Below are 19,411 nucleotides of genomic sequence, written 5' to 3' on the forward strand. Positions count from 1 at the left end.
TTTCCCGTTCAGCGAGAGTAAAGAGGGCCCGTTCAGCGCCGGTCGATCTTTCCCGTGCTCCTCGTTTCCTCTTCCCCAAATCGAGACTCCCAAAACAGCGCCGCGCCGCCGCCGTTCCCGTGCCGTATCCGATTCCAAGATCGCCGCCGGCTATTAATGGAGATTAAAGGCGCCAATCCACTCCCCAATCGACTCCCCTTCGTTCTTCAACGTTCTGCTCGTTCCCCATCAGCTGGACGTTGGAGAGGAGACGGTGCGTGTTCTTCTTTTCTTCCCCTCCATAACCCCGTTCCTCCTTTCAGTTAAATAGAAGTGCCCTCCCCCTCTGACGACTCCACATCTTTCTTCTTAGCTTCTGCTCTTCAGACTTGAGCGGATCTAAGTTTGAGTGCTTGGGAGAACTGCTGAACTGGAGAAGGAGGGGTGTTCTGTTCTCGTTCGTGCTGACTGCAACCTGCGGATCTGCTGATTTGGCCACCTACATCCACATTCAGGTGCATTTGTTCCTTGTTTTAATCTTTTTATATGCTGCTTGTTCTTGTTTAGTGAGATGTCCTCTAGAAAGCATTTATCTGGTAGTGCCAAAAGGAAGAGAAAGAAGGAAAAAGATGAAGAGGTAAAATCCCTAAAAGGATCACTTAAGAATTTTGTCAGACCTGCTAGTTCTTCTAGAGATCCCCTGGAATTGGCCATACTATGTGTTGAAGAACAACCAGCTGAAAATACAAATTCTATTGATGATGATATGAATGGCGGTAATAGCAATTCCAGTGAGCAAGAAAATGTAACTCATTCATCAAATTCTGAATCACCGGGTGTTGATAAACAACAACCATTCACTGTTGATATTTTTGATCCACGAAACTGGGATAATCTGGATGATAAGGCTAGAGATATTTTAGTTGAGAAGGGTCTCGTAAGAAATGATGATATTGTGTTCCCTCCGGATAGTAACTCTAGACATTTTTCAAAATCTTATTATTCGAGAAAGTTGAGCAATGGAGAGGTACATGACAGGAAATGGTTGGTTTACTCTGAACATGCTAACAAAGTGTACTGCTTTTGTTGCAAGCTTTTCAAATCCCATAGCAACAAGAGTGCGTTAGCAGGTAATGGATTGAGTGATTGGAAGCATCTTAGCGAGAGGCTTAAAGAACATGAAAATGGTGTAGAGCATATTAAAACCATGAACACTTGGAATGAGTTAAAAGTTAGACCAGCCAAAAATAAAACCATTGATAAGGATTTGCAGCAGCAAATCAATAAGGAGAAAGAACGTTTGAGACAAGTGTTAGTGAGATTAGTAGCCATTGTTAAATATCTTGGTAAACGTAGCTTGGTTTTTCGTGGATCTAGTGAGAAACTTTACCAACACAATAATGGTAATTTTTTGGCATGTGTAGAGATGATTGCTGAATTTGATCCAATAATGCAAGAACATCTTAGACGAATTCAAAATGATGAAATTTATCATCACTATCTCAGCCACAAAATTCAGAATGAGTTGATTTCTCTATTGGCCTCTAGTGTTACTAGTTCCATCTTACAAATTATTAAAGAGGCTAAATATTTCTCCATAACTCTTGATTGTACTCCGGATGTTAGCCATCAAGAACAAATGACCCTAATTATTCGATGTGTTAACATGTCAAATAAGAAAATAAAAATAGAAGAATTTTTTATGGAATTTTTGACAGTGGATGACACTTCTGGTTTGGGTCTTTTTAATGTACTTCTTGACGCAATAGATTCTTATGGCTTAAATATTGATAATGTAAGGGGCCAAGGCTACGATAATGGTTCCAACATGAAAGGAAATAAACAAGGGGTACAAAGTCGTTTACTTGAAAAAAATCCAAGAGCTCTATATATGCCATGTGCGTGTCATAGCCTCAATCTTACTTTGTGTGATATGGTAAATTCTTGCAGTAAAGCTATATCCTTCTTTGGAATTGTGCAACGAATTTATATTTTATTTTCAGGTTCCACTAAAAGATGAAAAGTTTTACTTGATCATATTCCTAGTTTAACTGTGAAAGGTTTGTCTAATACTCGGTGGGAGAGTCGAATCAAAAGTGTGAAAGCTATTAGATATCAAGCACCACAATTAAGGCTAGCTTTGTCTGAGTTATCTAAAATTTGTGATGATGACAAGTCAAAGAGCGACGCAAATAATTTATTTGATGCACTTGGTAGTTTTGAGTTTTTACTTGGCATGGTTATTTGGCATGATATATTATTTGCTATAAACATGGTGAGTAAGAAGTTGCAGTCCGCATCTATGTGTGTCGACTCTACCTTGCAGCAAATTGAAGGCGTAATGCAGTTTTTTGATAAGTACAGAGATGAAGGATTTGCATCTTGTTTGACTATCGCCAAAGGTCTTGCAGTTGATATGGGCATAGAACCATCATTTCCAATAAAATGTAATGTTACTAGGAAGAAACAATTTGATGAACCTAATAACGATGAAGAAGTTCTAAAAGCTGAGAAGGCGTTCGAAGTTAATTACTTCTTAGTTCTGGTTGATATTGCAAATGTCTCTCTGAAAACTAGATTCAAAGAACTCAAAGTGTTCAAAAGTATATTTGGTTTCTTACTTAGCTCAAAAGACATGAAGTTATTGAATGATGTTGAACTACGCAAATGTTGTGCTAAGTTCGTAGAAACATTTTCACGAAATGGTTCATGCGATGTTGAGTTAGATGATCTTTTTCCGAATTAAGACTGCTGCAAATGACCTTACCAGAATCAGGTTTGCCATTGCATGCTATGGAGATTTTTGAGTTTGTTAGAGATATTGAATGTTTTCCAAATGTTTTAATTGCTTATCGAATTCTGTTCACTGTACCAATGACCGTAGCATCAGCAGAGCGTAGCTTTTCAAAGTTGAAATTGTTAAAGAACTATTTGAGGTCAACAATGTCACAAGAAAGATTAAATGTTCTTGCTACTTTATGTATTGAGAAAGATAAGTTGGATGAAATAAATGTTGATGCAATAATCGATGACTTTGCTTCTAGAAGTGTTAGACGAATTTCCAAGTTCTAGTATACGTCAATTTCTCAGTTTGCTTTACTATGCCTTGAGCAGGAATGTTTGGAAGAAATGAGTCCGGGTGAAGATTTTTGGAGTGAAGAACATGGACAATTGGGGAGAGGATCTAGAAACAAATGTAAGATCGTGCCTAACTTTTTATCTCATGGTAACACAAAAGGTCTAAGTAGCAACCTGTTTTGACAACAATTTTTGTTTTGCAGGGCAAAATGAAGTCTCCATTAAAATTTAGAAATGCAAGCTTTTGTCGAACTACATCATTTCATTACTATCATGGTGTAGTTCACTTATTAATAAATAATTTGTATTGTCAGTTTTGGAGTACAAATTAAGATCATCAGACTATGCTATGTACTGGATATTATTTTGCTTTTGAAATATAAATATTTTGAGCTTTGGAGTAAACACAAGGGCCCCTTATTGCTGTCTTGCCCCTGGGCCCCGTATATCTATGGGCCGACCCTAGTCTAGCATAAGTGGTTTGATTTTTTTGTGCGATAACCAGCATGTATACTCGGAAGTGGTTGAATTTCAAAACAGTAGTATACCTCGGATTGGCATCGGTCGGTCGGTGATCGGGCTTTTGGCGATGAACCGATGTGGAGTAGACTGGCATCTAGCAGGATGTGCTCGGCAATGTAGTCTAGCCAGCACGCGTGTACATCCAGCGCTTGGAGATCGGAGTTCGTAGGCGTCGTCGCGTTGCGGCAGCCGCTCGCGATTCGTAATTGGAGCGACGGGGCCAGGTAGAATTAGGGATCGTAGCCATGGAAGGAAAAGAAGGCAGGGCGATATTCTGGGCTTGTGGCGTCCTGAGATCGTGGGCAATCTGCATGCCATATTTCTTTCCTTTTGAACAGAGCGTCTACGCGCGCACCGTGTCTACCTGGAAATGCCCACTGTTTCCCAGAACTTGGCCTTGACTATCCTGCTGAATACCTGGGCCATGGGCTAGTGTGAACCTGAGGAGGGCCCCCTGCATCTTAGGGGCCCGGGGCGGCCGCCCCCGCTGCCCCCCTCAGGGCCGGCCCTGACGGCAGGGGTGTCTCCGCCCTCAACATGCAGCTCCGCAAGGAGCTCGCCCTCTTCGCCTCCCTTGTACAGTAATAAAATCAGAATCTTATTCTCAGTAGGACCCAACATTTGACTTCATAGGTCTGTGTTTCAGTAGTTCAGTTAATTCCAATTTGGACAACCACGAGTTGACAATTTACATGATTCCGATTTTCACCATGCTTCATTTTTAGGATCTTCTCATGTGCACCTCCAGTCTGAATCAAAAGGTTGGAAAGAACCATCGTCCGCGTGTAAAACCCTTGTCCCGCTCTCTACCTATAGAGAGCTAATTGTAAGAGGGCATGCAAGCAACAACTGAACCAATGACCTCTAGGTCCAGCAGCCAACTCGGGCCGCCTGCCTGGCTGCTAACTTGCTCGGAAATGGCAAGGAAACGTGTTCCTAGTTGCCACACCATTGCACCACATCCGTGCCAAAAAAAAACTGAAAATAAAGCGAAAACCGGAATTGTAGACCAGAAATGTAGTATGAAGTGGTCAATTTCTAAAATATGTGCAAACATGTCAATTTGTGATGAACGGGTGCTCTAAATTGGAATTAACTCCTTTTTTCTTTTAGCTTTACAGGTTTCATGTCAAAAACTCGACTGGCGGAGCTACAGGAAAAAGGCTGGGCGGGCCGGACTAAGGAACTACATATAGTACTTGTACTCAAGGCCCAAATTTCATCTCATCCTTTCCCATTTTCAGCTGGGCTGGGCGGGCCATGGCCCATTCAGCCTTGTCTAAGCTCCGCTAGTGAGAAGTCCATAACAATTGAATAGACATTATCTTCTGAAAAAAAATTGAATAGACATTACAATATATGAAAATAAAAGAACTGCAAGATTGATTACAAAATTTGAATGCTAGATAGTGGACAAAACAAATCTGCAATTTGCAATTCTGGACAACAAATAAAGGAAGATTCTTCAGAACTGGTTTAGTTGGACAAGAACAACGTAGATTAGTGGTGCCAAGAGATGAAGATACCAACCAGTGGCGTGCAAACTCGGTAAGTAATCACGGTGCTGCTTTTAGCAAACCATCTGACAACCAGTCCGTGTAACTGGGGATATAAGGGTCACATCGGGAACAAGAGGCTCACCACGGTGGTGTCGGCAACGAGATCAGCGCGGCCGATCAACGGCGGTGAAGAAGGGGACGGGACGTGATGGACCGCTAAACCTATGCAAATCTCGGGGAAAATGGAGTTTGGAGGTCAAGCTTCGAGAGGAGAAAACTTAACTAGCGTGGCTCGGACATTTCATCGAACACCTCATGTGCATAGGAGGTGAGCTAGAGCACCCAAATGCCCTCCCCTCGCCGGCCAAAAAAACAGAGCAGTGTGGACTGCTCTGCTCGCCGGCGAGGGGGTATATATAGGCAACTCATTTGTCCCGGTTCGTGGCTGGAACTGGGACTAAAGGCCGCACTTCTGTCCCGGTTCTAGGCACGAACCGGGACCAATGAATGTGGGCCAAGAGCGATGCCCATTGGTCCTGGTTCGTGCCTAGAACCGAGACAAATGGGTCCACATAAACCGCGACAAATGCCTTCCGAGGCCCGGCCAGGCCCCTGGGCGCATGAACCGGGACGTATGCCCCCCATGGGTCCCGGTTCTTGGCTGAACCGGGACTAATGGGCTTGGTAGGCTCCAACCAAAGTCATGTTTTCTACTAGTGATGACACAAGATCTCTGGTTTTCCATATCGTATGACACAAGCTTTTCATTCCACGCAAAGACATGGAAAAAGATCGATTTGCATTCCATATCGACTGCGACAAATGTACAAACCTCATTGTGGCCTATTGTCTTTGAATGGGCGAGATGTGTTGAATCTCCATAACTTGCTCTTTTTATATTGGTATATATGAATTAACTTTGCGAGTAACTTGATTTGCAAGATCAAATAGAAGGGGGAAATGGTTCAATTTTATCAGTTGCATCGGAAAAATAGAACACACTATGAGGATGCCATGAAAAATAGAACAATGTAACCTGCAAATGATATTAAAAGCCTCTTAATTACACTAGTAGAAAACAGGGCTTTGGTCCAGGCCGGGTCAGCTCATTAGTCCCAGTTCAGTCTAAAACCGGGACCAATGTCCACATTGGTCCCGGTTCGTGAGCCCAGGGGGCCGGCCGGGCCACGTGGGCCATTGGTCCCGGTTCATCTGGACCTTTTGGTCCCGGTTGGTGGGATGAACCGGGACCAATGGGCCTCGCTCCTGGCCCACCACCATTGGTCCCGGTTGGTGGCTTGAACCGGGACCAAAGGCTCCCCTTTAGTCCCGGCTCATGTCACCAACCGGGACCAATGAGGTGTCTATATATACTCCTCGCTCGCGAGCAGAGCACCACAGTGCTTTGTTTTTCTCTAGCCGAGGGGGAGAGGGCTTGGTGGTGCTCTAGCTCACCTCCTATGCACACAAGGTGTTTGATGGAATGCCCGAGCCACACTACTTAAGCTTTCTCCTCTCCAAGCTCGACCTCCAAACTCCATTTTCCATAATATTTGTCTAGGTTTAGCGGTCCGTCACGCCCCGTCCCCATCTTCACCGTCGTCGATCACCCGCGCCGAGCTCATCGCCCGCACCACCGTGGTGAGCCTCTTGTTCTTATCTTCTTTCTGAAAGGAAAAATATTCTTACTTGTATGTTTACATAGATACTTGTATTATTTTCTTACTTTTATTATTGCATCTTATATAGTGCGATGGTTTTGGTATCTGCCCCCGTCGGCCCTCGTCCTGTCTATGATTTGGATGTGGTATATATATTATCTTTATAACTATTGGTTCATTTATTGTTTATGAAAATTATGCCGACCAACGTGACATAGATTTTATTTATGTAGGATGTATGTGAATCGGAAATGCCAACCGACCCTATTGTCGAGAGGTTAAATTTAGTTGAAGAAGAAAACAATTTGTTGAAGGAAAAAATAAAAAAATTAAGGAGGAGAAGATGATATTGGAGTTGCATGTTGCGGATGTTGTCGATGATCACAAGATCAAGATGGATGCAATGCGCTTGAAGATTAGAAAGATTAGAAAATATGCCATCCATACCGAGGCTTGGTATCATTATGCCGTTGGATCATTTGTTACCTTGGTTACGATTATGATCGCATTTGTTTTCGCATTGAAATGTTTTACATAGTTTCAATGTATGGTTTAATTAATTAGATGCTCTGGAGAGCTATATGTTGTTAGATGAGAACTATGTATGGACTTTGATTTTAATGTGATGATGAACTTCTATTAATTTGGACACGTAATTATATATAATGCACGCAGATAAACCGGTAATGGATGTACGAATTGCCCAACAGTACATACGCAGCAAAGAAGGTCGTATGCCCTGTAGGATTAGAGGTGGAGAAGATACATGCATGCCCTAATGACTGCATCCTCTACCGCAGTGCATATAAGGATCTGAACGCATGCCTGGTATGCGGTGCATTGCGGTATAAGATCAGACGAGATGACCCTGGTGATGTTGACGGCGAGCCCCTCAGGAAGAGGGTTCCTGTGAAGGTGATGTGGTATGCTCCTATAATACCATGGTTGAAATGTCTGTTCAGAAACGAAGAGCATGCCAAGTTGATGCGATGGCATAGTGAGAACCGAAAGAAAGATGGGAAGTTGAGACCACCCACTGACGGGTCGCAGTGGAGAAAAATTGAGAGAAAGTACTGGGATGAGTTTGCAAAGGACCCAAGGAATGTATGGTTTGCTTTAAGCGCGGATGGCATTAATCCTTTCGGGGAGCAGAGCAGCAATCACAACACCTGGCCCGTGACTCTATGTATGTATAACCTTCCTCCTTGGATGTGCATGAAGCGGAAGTTCATTATGATGCCAGTTCTCATCCAAGGCCCTAAGCAACCCGGCAACGAAATTGATGTGTACCTAAGGCCATTAGTTGAAGAACTTTTACACTGTGGAATGGAAACGGTGTACGTACGTGGGATGAGCACAGACAGGAGGAATTTAACCTTAAGGCGTTGCTGTTCGTGACCATCAACGATTGGCCCGCTCTCAGTAACCTTTCAGGACAGACAAACAAAGGATACCACGCATGCACGCACTGTTTAGATGACACTGAAAGTATATACCTGGACAAATGCAGGAAGAATGTGTACCTGGGCCATCGTCGATTTCTTCCGACCAACCATCAATGTCGAAAGAAAGGCAAGCATTTCAAAGGCGAGGCAGATCACCGGAAGAAGCCCGCCATGCGCACCGGTGATCACGTGCTTGCTATGGTCAATGATTTACACTACGTAATCTTTGGAAAGGGTCCCGGTGGACTAGCTGTTCCGAATGACGCTGAGGGACACGCACCCATGTGGAAGAAGAAATCTATATTTTGGGACCTACCCTACTGGAAAGACCTAGAGGTCCGCTCCTCAATCGACGTGATGCACGTGACGAAGAACCTTTGCGTGAACCTGCTAGGCTTCTTGGGCGTGTATGGGAAGACAAAAGATACACCTGAGGCACGGGAGGACCTGCAACGTTTGCACGAAAAAGACGGCATGCCTCCGAAGCAGTATAAAGGTCCTGCCAGCTACGCTCTTACGAAAGAAGAGAAAGAAATCTTCTTTGAATGCCTGCTCAGTATGAAGGTCACGACTGGCTTCTCGTCGAATATAAAGGGAATAATAAATATGCCAGAGAAAAAGTTTCAGAACCTAAAGTCTCATGACTGCCACGTGATTATGACGCAACTGCTTCCGGTTGCATTGAGGGGGCTTCTACCGGAAAACGTCCGATTAGCCATTGTGAAGCTATGTGCATTCCTCAATGCAATCTCTCAGAAGGTGATCGATCCAGAAATCGTACCAAGGCTAAGGAGTGATGTGGCGCAATGTCTTGTCAGTTTCGAGCTGGTGTTCCCACCATCCTTCTTCAATATCATGACGCACGTCCTAGTTCATCTAGTCGACGAGATTGTCATCCTGGGGCCCGTATTTCTACACAATATGTTCCCCTTTGAGAGGTTCATGGGAGTCCTAAAGAAATATGTCCGTAACCGCGCTAGGCCAGAAGGAAGCATCTCCATGGGCCATCAAACAGAGGATGTTATCGGGTTTTGTGTTGACTTCATTCCTGGCCTTAAGAAGATAGGTCTCCCTAAATCGCGGTATGAGGGGAGACTGACTGGAAAAGGCACTCTTGGAAGAGACTCAATAATATGCAGGGACGGATATTCTTGGTCTCAAGCAAACTACACAGTTCTACAGAACTCTACCTTGGTGACCCCGTATGTCGATGAACACAAGAACAGTCTGCGCTCCAAACACCCGGAGCAGTGCGACGACTGGATTACATGTGAACACATCAGGACTTTCAGCAGTTGGTTGGAAACACGTCTCAGAGGTGACAACACTGTTTGTGATGAGTTGTACTTGTTGTCCAGGGGACCATCTTTGACTGTATTGACTTACAAAGGATACGAGATAAATGGGAATACATTTTACACGATCGCCCAAGATCAAAAGAGCACCAACCAAAACAGCGGTGTCCGCTTTGATGCAGCAACCGAGAGCGGAAAGGACACATATTATGGTTACATAGTGGACATATGGGAACTTGACTACGGACCTGATTTTAAGGTCCCTTTGTTTAAGTGCAAATGGGTCAATCTGTTAGGCGGCGGGGTACAGGTAGACCCACAGTACGGAATGACAACAGTGGATCTGAAAAATCTTGGGTACACTGACGAACCGTTCGTCCTAGCCAATGATGTGGCACAGTTATCTATGTGAAGGACATGTCTACCAAACCGAGAAAAAGAAAAGATAAGGAAGCGAATACATCATACGATGAGCCAAAGCGCCACATAGTTCTTTCAGGAAAAAGGGACATCCTGGGAGTGGACGGCAAGACAGACATGTCTGAAGATTATGAAAAGTTTCATGAAATTCCTCCCTTCAATGTCAAGGCTGACCCAAGCATCCTGATAAACAATGAAGATTATCCATGGTTACGGCGCAATAAGCAAATGACACAAGCGAAGAAAAAGTGAAGACTTTCTCCCGCAACTATTATGATGATACCATGCCAACTTTGTAACACACGAACATGCTACCATTGTCCGTTTTGTACATGCACATGCTATGTGGGTGAAATTATGATACCATCCCAACTTTCAACTTTTTCAGAGTTCATTTGAAATGCTTTCATGTCTTATGGTTCGGCCCTCGTAATACCATGACCATTAGTCCCTGGCCCATGCCAACTTTCAACTTTCAACTTTCTAAAACTAATGGCACTAACAGAAAGTTTATAATTTTGCTCCTCGCCCCTGGCCCATGACCATTAGTCCCGGTTTGTGCCACAAACCGGGACTAAAGGGTTGGTCCTCGTTGCGGGCAGAGTTTAGTCCCACCTCGCCAACCGAAGGGGGCTCACACCGGTTTATAAGCCCTTCCCTCTCTGCCTTGTTGAGCTCCTCTCGAAGTGAAAATAGATGCCCTAATAGAGAAAAGTTTAACCTAAATTCATAGTGAATTTCTCTGAAATTCATAGAAATTTACTAGGAATTTAGGTTGAATTTTCTCTATAAGCGCATCTATTCTCATTTTTTAGTAAGTTAATCACAAACTTGTGATTCAAACAATTTTCAAAGAATTCAAATTTTAACTATTCAAATTTGAAAACTAATGGCACTAACAGAAAGTTTATAATTTTTCTAAAACTAATGGCACTAACAGAAAGTTTATAATTTTGCTAACCTAAAAGCAAACAGAATTAAAAATTAAAGCAAAAAACAAAAGAAATTAAATAATGCAAAAAACAATCAAAAAAACAGGAAAAAAACTATTTTTATAGTAAAGTTAATCACAAAATAAAATAAATAAAGCAACAAAGAAAACAAAAAAACTAAAAAAGTGTTTTCAAATTTGAAAACTAATGGCACTAACAGAAAGTTTATAATTTTTCTAAAACTAAAAGCAAAAAGAATAAAAAAATAAAGCAAAAACAAAAGAAAATAAATAATGCAGAAAACAAAACAAAAAAACTGGAAAAAAATAGCAACAATAAGTATTTTGTTGTAAGTAGAAACAAAATAAAATAAATAAAGCAACAGAAAGTTTATAATTTTGCTGACCTAAAAGCAAAAAGAATTAAAAAATAAAGCAAAAAACAAAAGAAAATAAATAATACAAAAAACAAAACAAAAAAACTGGAAAAAATAAAAATAGCAACAATAAGTATTTTGTTGTAAGTAGAAACAAAATAAAATAAATAAAGCAACAAAGAAAACAAAAAAAGTGCCACCTACTGGGCACCCACGGCCTGAATACGACTAGAAACCCTACCATGGGCCAGGATTCAGGCCCGCGGGAGGCCTAGTAGGCCCACAGGCACACATTGCACGGTTAGGCCCGAAAGCCTGCTTTAGAGAGGAGCTCGAGAGGGAAGGCGCACCGCACCTTATAAACAGGTGCGGCTCCCTCTCAACTAGCGAGGTGGGACTAAACATTTGGGCGCGGGGCAGCACAAGGCCCTTGGTCCCGGTTGATGGCACCAACCGGGACTAAAGGGGGCATTGGTCACGGTTCGTGGCACCAACCGTGACCAATGCCCCCCTTTAGTCCCGGTTGGTACGAACCGTGACCAATGCCCCCTTTAGTCCCGGTTGGTGCCACCAACCGGGACCAAAGGCCGCCGCTTCCCGCCCTTTGGGCTGCTGAAAAGAGGCCTTTGGTCCCGGTTGCTGGCACCAACCGGGACTAAAGGGGGAATTAGTCCTGATTTACGCCACCAACCGGGACTAAAGCTTGGACTATATAACAAACACTTGTGAAAATTTTCAGTTTGCATCGCCAGTTCCCCCCTCCCCCGCCGACGACGTCGTTAGGCTGCTCCACCTTGCCGTCTACGTCGCCGCCGCCAACGTCATCGCCTCCACGAGCCCGCGCCGTCCTCATCGCCGGCATCCCAGAGCCCGCCGTCCTCGTCGTCCCCGTCGCTGCGTGCCTCCCCGAGCCCACCCCTCCTCGTCCCTGTCGCCGGCCATGTGCCGTCCCCGTCACCGCGTGCCGCCCCGAGCCCGTCGTCCTCGTCGCCGGACTCCTGCCATCGCCGCCCCCCTTGAAGTGAGCCCCCCTTTCCCATGGTCCCGATCGAGTGCGGCCCTTTCTCTCTACCCCTGCTCCATGGTTGCCGCCGGCCCCGACGCATTGAAGAGCAGAAGGAGAGGAGAAGGAGTGGAGCAGCAGCAAACTTTTCCGAATTTTTTGAATTTTTTTTTACAGATATGAACAGTGCATATAGAGGGTGTTTGATCAAATGCTAGATGGCTTTGGGTATTTTTAGGATTTATGATATTTTTTGTGGTGAGGTACTGATGCAAGACAAAGGTGATGGCAAAATTTCAGAATTTTTTGATTGGTTTAGAATAGGTTTTCAGCAAGGAATTTGAATCTAGTTCAAATTTCATTTGAATGAAATTTAAAAAATTTAAACTATGGATCAGAAGGTTTTTGGTAAAATGGAGTGTGGGTACTGTCATGAAGTTGGAGTAATTTTTGTGGTTGTAAAAGAGTTAGGAAAATTTAGAATGTGCTAAATATGTCAAAAATGTTTTTTTGTTCATACAAAGTTTTTTGTTCATAGAAAGTTTTTTGTTCATAGGCAGAAAGTTTTTATATATGACTATGGATATATGAGCAATGATGATCCATGGATGTATGCATTGATATATATGAGAAACGATGTTTCATAGAATATTTACCAAGTATATATTTATTTTTGTTCATAACATTTTTCCATTTATATATGTATGTGGCTATAGATGGATATATATGAGAGGTTTCCTAGTGTCAAAGTATTGAAGAAATCCATGGCTTCATCATTAGCCGGAAGTAACCAGGGCATGACGAAGTCCTCCAAAGTTATTTTGGAATGGTGTCCCGGATAGGATAATTTGCCTTTTTGTATGAATTTCAGCAAAGGCCTTCCAAATAACGATATTTGGAAGGTTCTTGCTGAACTTTGTACCAAAAAGCGAATTATCCTATCTAGGACTCCGTTCCAAAATAACTTTGGAGAGCTTCGTACCATCATGCACCTGTTACTTTCGCCTAATGATGAAGACATGGTTTTGTTGAATCCTTTGACACTAGGAAACCTCCCGACCCCTCGGCGATCCTCTCGAACATGAGAGGAAGAAGAGGATCGCCGAGGGGTCGAGGGTTCCAGGGTGTCGAGGGTTCGAGGGTCGAGGATCGCCGAGGGGTCGAGAGAGGTTTCCTAGTGTCAAAGTATTGAAGAAATCCATGGCTTCATCATTAGCCGGAAGTAACCAGGGCATGACGAAGTCCTCCAAAGTTATTTTGGAATGGTGTCCCGGATAGGATAATTTGCCTTTTTGTATGAATTTCAGCAAAGGCCTTCCAAATAACGATATTTGGAAGGTTCTTGCTGAACTTTGTACCAAAAAGCGAATTATCCTATCTAGGACTCCGTTCCAAAATAACTTTGGAGAGCTTCGTACCATCATGCACCTGTTACTTTCACCTAATGATGAAGACATGGTTTTGTTGAATCCTTTGACACTAGGCAACCTCCCGACCCCTCGGCGATCCTCTCGAACATGAGAGGAAGAAGAGGATAAAAAAAGAAGAGGAAGAAGAAAAAAAGAGGAGAAGAAAGAATAGAGGAGTTCTTCTCCTCTATTCTTTCTTCTCCTCTTTTTTTCTTCTTCTTCCTCTTTTTTTATCGGGAACGAGGGTCGTCGAGGGACATAGATGTAGTGTCGTCATTGTCGATATACCCCCTCCCGATAGCTTCAACACGTGGGGGGGGGTCGATATTACCCCCTCCTTGAAGCGTTCTTGAGGCCACCCCAAACCCTTGAAGCATTGTCGAGGCCACCCCAAACCCTAGAGAAGCAGCGTCGAGGCCACTAATTAATATATATGATTCCTTACTATGATTAGGTAGCTAGTTCTACGTTTGCCACTAATATATCCATCTGTCATGTTTGAATAATAATTGCCATGTTGTAAATATTTGTAGAAACTATGGACACCGCCCGAGACGAAGCAAAAGAAGCATTGTTGAGGGACATAATCGCAGAAGGAAGTGATGCCGTCTCGTTGTTTCTCAACGACACCGATGGTCTGGAAGGAGAGGGTGAAGAAGCTGGCTACGGTGACCTAATGCCGGTGCAAGAAGAAGAACATGAGGACGGCTCCGGTGACCCAATGCCGGTGCAAGAAGGAGACCGTGATGACGGCTCCGGTGACCGAACCGAGTCCGGCCAGGTATATATATTAGTTAAGCCTGTGCTGACTAGCTAATTGATGCATTCATTGTTTTGGTATGTACACATATTAATTAAGTCTTTGTTCTTTTTTCTAGCCCTCCGGATCGAGCACAACTTCGGTAAAGAGACGAGGCCCGAAGAAAAAGTTGAGCTCGGATGAAAGGTTTGAGATCATAGCAATCGCGCCCGACGGCCAACCGATTGAACCCATCCGAACAAAGAACGCATTTGTTGCTCAGTGCGGGGTTCTGGTTAGGGACAAGATCCCGATCAGCATCCAGCAATGGTTTAAGCCGGCTACAGAAGACCCTGAGGTGTCTTATGTCAATGATATGCAGAAAAATGATCTTTGGACTGAGCTGAAGTCAAATTTCACCCTACCGCCAGAGGATAATCCAGAGAACCCAGTTAAAGAGCAATTAATCAAGTCTTTTGCTCTTAAGAGGATGGCAGAACTATTCAGGAGGTGGAAGAAAGAGCTGAATAAGTTTGTCGAAAATAATGAGACACCAGAATTCAAGGGCAGATATGAGAAGATCAGAGATCACTGGCCCGCATTTGTGGCCCACAAGACATCGGAAAAGAGTAAGAAGATGTCGGCGACAAACAAGCAAAATGCTGCGAAGAAGAAGCATCACCATCGCACGGGGTCAGGTGGCTACCTCGTAGCCCGGCCTAAGTGGGCCAAGACTGAGAATGATCTGATTGATAAAGGGATCGAACCAGAGACAATTAACTGGCCAGACCATTGCCGGACTTGGTTCTTCGGGGCTGGCGGAACCTTGGACCCTGTAACAGGGAAGTGCATTTGGACGAACGATCAACTGGACATACCAGTCAGGAAGCTTCAGCAGTATATCGAAGCAGCGCAGCAAGGGACGTTCTTTCCAGACAAGAGAACGACGAGCTCACAATGGCCCTCGGGAATCCTGAGCACCCTGGACGGACACGAGGCACGCCAGGCTCCATTCCGTGGAAGGTTGGGTTTCCGGACGCTGGCGGTTACAAATCCCATGAGAGGAGGAAAAAAGTGCAGCAGACCCAAATGCAGGCGCTGCAAGCAAGGGTACAAGCGATAGAGGAACGAGAAGCAAATCGCAGCAAACGTACTGCCGAAGCTTCCCCCGAAGCTACCCCGCCATCTCAGCGGAGAAGCAGCGTGGCTTCCACCGAGCTGCTTCAGCCAGAGCATGCCTTGACGGCTCCTGCCAGCTATCCTGTGGATGCTATCACGGAGTCTCAAAATTGCCACCTTATGACGCAATGGATGAATTTGAAGGTCAAGGCGGCTGTTGGCTCTGTTTATCCTACTGAACCCGACGCAACTTTTCACTGCCGGCCGATTCCAGAAGGATATGCTAGGGTGATGGTGGATGAAATAACAGAGGGATTTGAGGACCTCCAGCTTGACCACCCTACCGGTGAAGGGGAGACTAGGCTGGTGTCTGCTCTGAAGACTCCATGCCTATGGCGGAAGTAGCTCATCAACCTTCCGAACTGGACGCCTCCGCCTCCTCCTCCTCCTCCGGCAAGTCAGGGCAATCCGCCTCCTCCACCGCCTCCTCCTCCGGCGAGTCAGGGCACTCCGCCTCCTCCACCGCCTCCTCCTCCGGCGAGTGACGATCAGGGCACTCGACCGGCTCCTTCTCCGCCTGTGCTGACGCGCCCGAGCAGCCAGCCTCCTCCTTCTCCGCCTCGTCAGCAAGGGCGGAAGAGACCTGCCGCCGCTCCGGCTGCTCCGGCGCGTCATAGTCCTTCTCCTCCGCCTCGTAAGCAAGTAAAGAAGACAACCGCTGCGTCTGCTCGGCCGGCGTCTAGCAGTACAGCCAGAGGCGGGAGGACATATAGATTCGGTCCTTCTCTGAAGACTCCAGAGAAGTTACCATACGAGAGGACCCCGGCGGAGAACGCCGAGATCGCACGAACCGAAGTGGATGACTGGTTTCAAGGGTTGAAAGCAAAGAGACATCCACTTCCGGAGGAGAAGGTAGATCCGGTGAAAGCGAAGCGCACTCTGGCTGCCCTGACAAAACCACCCAAGTCTCCGCCGAAAGGAAACTATGAGCGCATTATTGGAAAGGAATTTGCCGAAGCGGAGCGGTCGGGAAGTACTGTCAGTGATCAAAGGCTGAAAGAACGACGAGCTGGGAAACAAATTGCCCAGCTCGGCGAACAAGCGAAGCAATCGTGCCCCCCGCTCAAGGTGCCTAGCCACAACGTCGCTAATGATCCGAGGATGGTGCCCGGTTATAGCAATCTTGCAGATTACCTGCCCGACGATGTACATTATGAACCCATGGAGGTGCAGATACAAAGATACGAGTACGGGAAGCCTCTCGTCAAAGATGAAAGATCTCTATCAACGATGATGCGAAGATTGCATGATTGGTACTTGAAAATCTGCAGAGACTCTGGGGGGAGGAGTACTTTGTATGTGAAAGTTAAAAAGGAGCATGACCTCGTTGGAATTGAACTGTTGCCTGTTCCATTTGAGGAGTTCTATCAGTTTTTCAATCAATTGGCCCTCGATAAAACAACGGTCGCCTGCTACTGTCTGTAAGTAGTACTACTTCTGTCATTAAGTCTCTCTATATAGCTCAGCTCTTTCATTGCATGTATTTATAATCATCCTCACTATATTATGCAGATTGAAGATCGCCGAATTGAAGAAAAGACAAGTCGGTGATATTGGGTTCATTAACACATATCTCATAGATGCAACTCAGGTTAAATTTCATGCCGCAGCTACCGAGGCCAACTTGCTACGATCGTTGGTAATAAATGAAAACAAAGATATAATACTCTTTCCTTACAACTTCAAGTGAGTGTTACTGTCTTGTGCGTATTCGGTTTCCCTTATATATTAGTCAAGGTTATAGTAATGTAATTGATGAGTTATGCATGCGTGTGCAGTTTCCACTATATTCTCCTAGAGATTAAGCTTGAGCAGGGACTAGTAACCGTCTTAGACTCAAGACGAAAAGATCCCCAGGACTATGCAGACATGACTCAAATACTCGAGAAGTAAGTTAAATCGATCATTATCCACCATATCAGCAACTTTGTTCATTTCCTGATATATCAAGTAATTGTTTTCTTTGTCCGGCAGGGTTTGGAGAAAATTCACCAGAAAAGCTCCGGGACTGCCGAAGGAGCTGCAATTTAGACACCCGAAAGTAAGTACTATAGTAGCATGTTCCGCGCATCTACTAGTCATTCAAGCGCTAGTTTCATCAATACCATTTGGCATTCTTGCTTATCAGTTTGATTGACCTCTATTTCTTGTAAAGTGGTTGTGGCAGGAACAAGGGAATGATTTCTGTGGATACTACGTTTGCGAGTCCATCCGCCACACGACCTGTGAGCGGGGCTACACTGACGAACAATATGAAGTACGTAAATAACAACATTCACAATTTTATTTTATTACCATCATTTGTGTTGAGTTTCATTCATTCATATATATATGTATTGACCCCCTTCTTTAAATTAGATGTTTCGGAAGCGGGATGAACTCCTAGCACCAGCTCGCATGCGAGCAATTCAAGAGGAATTGGCGGCATTCTTTCTTGACCACGTGATCCCTGAAGACGGAGAATTCTATGTGGACCCTGAGTCCGTATGATTATATTTGTAAGAGATAATTATTGTATATATGTAGCCGGTAGTGTCGGATAGATATACGAGAACTTGTTGTTCGACCAATCTCTCGGAGAAGGAGAGGTGGTCGATATCACTTCTCTCTGTATGCATATATGTTCATGACGATCTTCTGTTTCCTTCGTTTGCTTACTAGCTAGCTAGCGTGTCTAGTCCTCTCTATACGTATGTATAGTACGTAGCGTCGACCAAGCACGGACATAAGAGAGGACACTTCTCTCTATTAATTATAGCTAGCTAACACAATATATGAAACACCTAAATTAACCCCCCAAAACCCCCAACCCCCCCCTTTCAAAAAAAACAAAAACCCCAGCCACAGAAATGCTGACGCGTGGATGCCTATTGGTCCCGGTTGGTGCCACCAACCGGGACCAAAGGGTCTCCTGCCTGGGCTCCGCGCACAGGCCACGTGGAGGCCCATCTGTCCCGGTTCTGGATTGAACCAGGACTAAAGGGACAGGGCATTAGTACCAACCCTTTAGTTCCGGTTCCAGAACCGGGACAAAAGGCCCTTACGAACCGGGACAACAGGCCCTTTTTCTACCAGTGAAATATGGACTTGATTCTGAGATAGTAGCTTCTTTCTGTGAATCTTTTGCTACTTATGTTGATCTCCCTAAGGAGAAGTGGTTTAAATATCATCCTCCCATAGAAGTAAAACTAGTTGCACCTATTAAAGTTGAAGAAAAGACTATCACTTATAATGATCCTATTGTTCCTACTTCTTATGTTGAGAAACCACCTTTCCCTGTTAGGATAAAGGATCATGCTAAAGCTTCAACTGTGGTTCATAAAAGCAATATTAAAACATATACACCTCCTAAGCAAGTTAAAGTTGAACCTAATATTGCTATTGTTAACGATCTCTTGTCTGATAATATAGATGGGTATGTTATTTATTTCTATGATGAAACTGCTAGAATTGCTAAACCCCGTGATACAAATATACATAGACCTGTGATAGGCATGCCTGTTATTTCTGTTAAAATAGGAGATCATTGTTATCATGGCTTATGTGATATGGGTGCGAGTGCTAGTGCAATACCTATTAACTTATACAATGAAATTATGCATGACATTGCACCTGTTGAGTTAGAAGAAATTGATGTTACTATTAAACTTGCTAATAGAGATACTATTTCACCAATGGGAATTGTTAGAGATGTTGAAGTCTTGTGTGGAAAACTAAATGTCCTGCTGATTTTCTTGTTCTTGGTTCCCCACAAGATAACTTTTGTCCCATCATATTTGGTAGACCCTTCTTAAATACTGTTAATGCTACCATAGATTGCACAAGGGATGTTGTTACTGTCGGCTTAGATGATATGACTCATGAATTTAATTTA

The sequence above is a fragment of the Triticum aestivum genome, chromosome 1A (assembly GCF_018294505.1).
Source record: "Triticum aestivum cultivar Chinese Spring chromosome 1A, IWGSC CS RefSeq v2.1, whole genome shotgun sequence".
In the NCBI taxonomy this organism is placed as follows: domain Eukaryota; kingdom Viridiplantae; phylum Streptophyta; class Magnoliopsida; order Poales; family Poaceae; genus Triticum; species Triticum aestivum.